We start from the raw sequence: 6,652 nt of genomic DNA on the forward strand, positions 1-6,652 counted from the left end.
TGGGACGTTTCTTATGCCCCCAAACCCAAGACCCATATACTAGTTGCACAACTTCCTAGCCACCTAACCTTAGGTAAGTTAAGGCACCCGTGCCACAGTTTCCTAATCTTTGCAATGGGGAAAATAGTGGTATCTACCTCAGAGTGTCGCTATGAGGGTCAAATAAATTAACAGATGTAAAGTACTAAGAACAGTGCATAGCACACAATTACTATTATAAAAATATTTTAGATGTTGTTATTATTACATATCCAACTCTTGCTAGTCATCTCCTACCTGAAATTACACAGCCATACCCGTAACATGTCCCAAACTGGAAAAACCCCTACATCAACCTACCCGAACCTCTCTTCCTCCTAAATTCCCTATTTTGGTTAATGGCAACACCATTCACTCAATTACCTAAACTCCCATCCCAGTAGATAGATCATCAAGTCATCTTTATTCTCCAGCATATGAAGTCCCTCTACCTACCTTTACTGCCACAGCCCAAGCCTTGGTCTTCCTCTCTCACATACCCACTGCCTGATCTCCTGCCCACCCCTTCCCCACCTGCCAGTCTTTTGAAAATACAGATCCTTTTATCTGCAAGATAAAATACAAGACCTTCAGCCAGGCGCAGTGGCTTACACCTGTCATCCCAGCACTTTGGGAGGCTGAGACAGGTGGATCACCTGAGGTCAGGAATTCAAGACCATCCTGACCAACATGAAGAAACCCCATCTCTGCTAAAAATACAAAATTAGCCGGGCATGGTGGTGCATGCCTGTAATCCCAGCTACTCGGGAGGCTGAGGCAGGAGAATCGCTTGAACCCAGGAGGCAGAGGTTGCGGTGAGCCAAGATTGCACCATTGCACTCCAGCCTGGGCAACGAGAGAGAAACTCCATCTCAAAAAAAAAACAAAAAAACAAAAAACACCAAGATCTTCATGATCTAGTCATTGTTTTCCTTGCCAGCTTTGTCTTTCACCACTCCTCTTTTTTTTTTTTTTTTTTTGACACATAGCAGTCTGATCACACATAGTCCAAGAATACTCAAAAAATAAATGAAATAGAATCAGATGTTTAAGGTTGGTCTTCAAACATTATAGCCAATGATGTCATGTTTGCCTTTGTATTCTTGGATATGAAATCACATCCACACCTCAGTGGCCACCAAACCATTCAGCATAGCTTCCTTAACTGTGAGCTGTTTCAAGCTATCAGTTTGAGTGTTACTGAGTGATTTTTGTTGTTGTTGTTTTGAGACAGAGTCTTGCTCTGCCGCCTAGGCTGGAATGCTGTGGCATGATCTCTGCCCACTGCAATCTCCGCCTCCCAACTTCAAGTGATTGTCCTGCCTCAGGCTCCCAAGTAGCTGGGATTGCAGGCACACGCCAGCATGCCTGGCTAATTTTTCTATTTTTTTTGTTTTAAGTAGAGATGGCGTTTCACCATGTTGCCCAGGCTGGTCTCGAACTCCTGACCTCAAGTGATCTGACCCCCTTCGGCCTCCCAAAGTGCTGAGATTATAGGTGTGAGCCACCATGCCCAGCTATTATTTGTAAGCTCTGAATAACTAGGAATCTAAGCAGGAGTTGGAGGAACCAGCTCAACCTTGGCACAGTGCCAAAATATAGCCAACCAGGTCTTCAAGTAAGTCACGGCAGTGTTCATCGGTGGTGTTGGGGCCTTCTCAGTAAGGTTTTAGACAAACTGGGCCATGTTTCTAGGATGAAAAGTCTGCTGTCCCCAATGGCCAGCTCTTTCTTACTTTATCTTCTAAAAGTAGCAGTTACAAAAATTAGAATAACAGTAATAGCAGGTCAGGAGTTCGAGGAATGGTAAGGTAATGGAAACTTAAATAACTTGCCCAAAGTCAGAAAGCTGGTGCATGGCAGAACCAATGCCTAAAGTTAGATCTGCCTCAAGAGCGTGTGCTTTAATCACAATATGCTGCTGTTCAACTGCAGTTGGTTTCCCAAATACACATCACTTCCCTCTTTGACATCTCTGCACTTGTTATTCCCTCCAGGAGAAATGCTTCTCCCATTTATCCTATAAATTCTATGAAATTAGGCTCAGAGAATCCTTTCAATAATTCATTTTAAGACACTTTTTTGGTTAGGATTTTACTTGCTGTATAAAAGAAGAATCAGAGAAGAAAAGGACTTTAAAAAACTACTTCTGGGCCTGGGCACAGGGGCTCATGCCTGTAATCTCAGCACTTTGGGAGGCCAAAACAGGAGGATTTCTTGAGTCCAGGAGTTCAACACCAGCCTGGGCAATATAACAATACCCTGTCTTCTTTTTCTTTTTTCTTTTAAGAGATGGAGTCTCGCTCTGTAGCCCAGGCTGGAGTGCAGTGGCACGATCTGGGCTCACTGCAACCTCTGCCTCCCAGGTTCTAGAAATTCTCCTGCCTCAACCTCCCATGTAGCTAGAATTACAGGCACACGCTGCCACGCCTGGCTAATTTTTTGTATTCTAGTGGAGAAGGGGTTTCACCGTGTTGCCCAGGCTGGTCTCGAACTCCTGAGCTCAAGCAATCCACCCACCTCGGCCTCCCAAGGTGCTAGGATTACAGGCATGAGCCACCGTGCCTGGCCTTGTTTGTTTGTTTGTTTGTTTGTTTGTTTGTTTGAGACAGAGTCTCACTTAGTCACCCAGGCTGGAGTGCAGTGGTGAAATCTCGGCTCAAGGCAACCTCTGTGTCTTGGGTTCAAGCAATTCTCATGCCTCAGCTATCCAAGGAGCTGGGATTACAAGCATGCACCACCATTCCTGGCTAACTTTTGTATTTTTAGTAGAGACAGGGTTTCACCATGTTGGCCAGGCTGGTCTTGAACTCCTGACCTCAAGTAATTTGCCCACCTCAACCTCCCAAAGTGCTGGGATTACAAGCATGAAACACCATGCTTGACCAACGAGATCCTGTCTCTACAAAAAATAAAACAATTAGCCGAGCATGGTGGCACACGCCTGTAGTCTCAGCTACTTGGGAGGCTGAGGTGGGAGGATCACTAGAGTGCAGGAGGTTGAGACTGCAGTGAGCTGTGATCACACCACTTTACTCCAGCCTGGGCAATAGAGTGAGACCCTGTCTCAAAAAAAAAAAAAAAATAAAATCCACGTCTGGGGAAAGGAGAACCGTGAAATATGGTGTTTGTAACTTACAGCAATTAGAAGGCATTCCTTTAAAATGTAAAGGAATAGACATTGTTAAATATATGGCTTAGGCTTCTTCCTTTCTGTAAAATTTTAAACTTCCCCTCTAGACAAAACTTAATGCTACCATTTATATAATTCTAATGTAGCTTTATCAAACTGTATTGTATTTTTTTAAATATCATCCCCATTCTTTTTTTTTTTTTTTAAGACAGGGTCTTGCTCTGTCACCCAGGCTGGAGTATAGTGGGACTCACCACAGCCTCAAATTCCTGGGCTTAAGTGATCCTCCTGCCTCATCCTCTTAAGTAGCTGGGAATATAGGTATTAGGGATGCACTGCCATGCTCGGCTATTTTTTTTTTTTTTTTTTTTTTTTGTAGAGACAGGATCTCTGTATGTTGTCCAGGCTGGTCTTGAACTCCTGGGCTCAAGTGATCCTCCCTCCTCAACCTCCCAAAGTGCTGGAAGTATAGGCATGAGCCACTGCGTCTGGTCAAAATTTTTTTTCTCAATTATTCATCAATATTAAATAATTGTAAGGTTTCATGGTTAAACCAAGATTCTAGATTTTCCATGGAAACTGAAAGGTCAAGCCAACCTAGATCCTTGCACAGAATCAATTGGCAGAAACTGAGTAGAGGCTGCCCTCTTTGGTCTGGGTTTGTCTAATCTAACCCCACCCCAGTTATCCCTGTCAGTATTTGAGTATATGACCCATTTTAAAAACTAGACCAAGTTCACAATAGTCTTTGAAGTTTTTTCCTAGATCCCCCTTGCCATAGTAATCTCAATCACATTTTAGCCTGAAACACCTATTATTTATATCTCTCATCTGCAATTAATCATGTGTTACTTTCTGGAAATTCTATTATCCCAGTGTTAAAGAGAGCAGAGATAGAAAAGTTTGAGGCAAAGCAGAGGGCACCCCAAAAGCTTACAGGGTGGTGATGATAATAATCGTTCATTCATTTGACAAGTATTTATTTTGTTCCTATTATGAGGATTTCCAGATTACCAAAACAATATTCCTGACATGGTACCAGGCACCTTGATAAGAAATTTATATACATGATTCCATTTACTCTTTGTAACAATGCTTTGAAGTAGATATATTTCATTTAACAGATGAGGAAACAGGCAGACCAGGCTTCTAACCCAAGTTGTTTGACTCCAAATCTTGTAGTCTAGTCTTTTGAATTACTGGGTAAATCCATCCTTATTATCATTGCCATGGTACAGAATCTACCTGTTAGCTTTTAAGACCCAGAAGCTAGATTTTTCTCAGTGCAACCTGATTTGATCAAATGACAAGGAGATAAACTCTTGAGGGACTTAGGTCTTAAAATGTCACCTCATAATTTTATGAGTTAGCTATTCACGTTAGCAAGTCAATGCATTATGTCTTATCAATAGTTGAGAAGCTAAAGCATAATTCAAAGTGGCTTAGTAAGCAAGGCATCACTGAAGAAAAAATTAACTGAATGATTTTTCTGGCTAATTCATCCAACTATTCAACTTACTATGCCACAATCGAATCTATCGAGGGAATAGGTTGGTACCAGACCATCCACATGTTCAGGGACCTCCACAATAGATGGTGATCAAAGCACACTTCAGCAAACCCTTATGCTGTGGGATATTCTCTGGACTCCATGCAGACCACTATCTCCCTTCCTGTTATTATATGATTTCTTTAGAAATAATATAATTGATTAGACCACTTTTTTTTTTTGCATTTATTCAGACTTTGATTCTATTTCCAGCCTTACTCTCACTTCTTTTAAACACTGAACAAATCCTGTCTTCTAAGGTAACTGTTACAAATAGCTAAGCTGACCAGGTACAGTGGCTCACGCCTGTAATCCCAACACTTTCGAAGGCTGAGGCAGGTGGATCACCCGAGGTCGGGAGTTCCAGACCAGCCTGGCCAACATGGTGAAACCCTGTTTCTACTAAAAACACAGAATTAGGCCAGGCATGGTGGCTTATGCCTGTAATCCCAGCACTTTGGGAGACCGAGGTGGGCAGATCACGAGGTCAGGAGTTCTGAGACCAGTCTGGCCAATATGGTCAAACCTGGTCTCTACTAAAAATATAAAAAATTAGGCCGGGCACGGTGGCTCACGCCTATAATCCTAGCACTTTGGGAGGCCGAAATGCGCAGATTGCCTGAGCTCAGGAGTTCGAGACCAGCCTGGGCAACATGGTGCAACTCCGTTTCTACTAAAATCCAAAAAAAAAAAAAAAAAAATCAGCCCGGTGTGGTGGTGGGCACCCGCAATCCCAGCTAAGCGGGAGGCTGAGGCAGAAGAATTGCTTGAACCCGGGAGGCGGAGGTTGTAGTGAGCCGAGACCGTGCCACTGAACTCCAGCCTGGACAAAAAAGTGAAACTCTGTCTCAGAAAAAAAAAAAAAAAAGAAAAAAATTAGCCAGGTATAGTGGTGGGCACCTGTAGTCTCAGCTACTTGGGAGGCTGAGGCAGGAGAATTGCTTGAACCCAGGAGGTGGAGGTTGCAGTGAGCCGAGCCCAGATCGTGCCACTGCACTCCAGCCTGGGCAACAGAGTGAGACTCCGTCTAAAAAAAAAAAGAGAAAGAAAAAATTAGCCAGGCATGCTGAGGCAGGAGAATTGCTTGAACCCAAGAGGTGGAGGTTTCAGTGAGCTGAGATCGCACCATTGCACTCCAGCCTAGGTGATAAGAACGAAACTCCATCTAAAACAAACAAACAAACAAACAAAAATAGCTAAGCTGATTTATTCTGTTGATTTGGTTATTTAATTATCTTTCTGAGAGGCACTTCATACTACCCCTTAAGCACTGCCTATAGGGGTCATATTTTTATTTTACTTATAGACACTTACGTTTTGTCTTCCTAACCAACTTGAGGGCAGTGGCAATAAGAATATACTTAAAAATATATTTATAATTTATAAACTCTTTATTATAAGTTCCATTTCATCTACAGTACCACATAGCAAAATCATCCAAGCTATTTTCCTCCTGGTTTTTTTGTTTCTTTCTTTCTTTGTTTTTTTTAATAGGAACCACTCAGACTGCATCCTTTCCCTCTTACTTACCCAAAGGAAGAGAAAAACTATAATCAATGGCAAATGGCAGTTGCAGCGAAGCAACACCAGGACCCGGCTTCACGCTCGGGAGACAACACTGCCTCCTCCTCATGGTTTCTGATGTTCTACACATTCAGAGAAACTTCTCTAGTAACGAACTATAGAAATGATCCCTGAAAGTATAGTCTTCCTTTTTTCGTTTCTTTTACAAAATGTGAAAACTGAAGTAAATTTATGAATTTACTTTTACCCAAGCTTGTAAAATTAGTCAGTGGCAGGACCAGGTTCTTGTAGTCTCCATTCATCACACTTTTGGCTACATTGGGTTGCCTCCATATGACTATGCTTCATATTCTCTTTTGTGCCCCAAAGCACCACATCGTAGACAGTCAGTGAAAATTATGAGGTTCATTATTGTGATTATAAACCAA

The 6,652-nt window shown here is 42.4% G+C and overlaps 1 non-coding gene across 1 annotated transcript; it reads right to left on the minus strand.

Annotated features, from left to right (window-relative positions):
- Nucleotides 1-6,196: 6,196 nt before the first annotated feature.
- LOC114679996 (small nucleolar RNA U3) lies at nucleotides 6,197-6,410 on the minus strand. Its single transcript, XR_003732074.2, has one exon. It is a non-coding gene; the product is annotated as a small nucleolar RNA U3 (small nucleolar RNA).
- Nucleotides 6,411-6,652: the final 242 nt, after the last annotated feature.

Source organism: Macaca mulatta, chromosome 7 (assembly GCF_049350105.2).
Source record: "Macaca mulatta isolate MMU2019108-1 chromosome 7, T2T-MMU8v2.0, whole genome shotgun sequence".
Lineage (NCBI taxonomy): Eukaryota > Metazoa > Chordata > Mammalia > Primates > Cercopithecidae > Macaca > Macaca mulatta.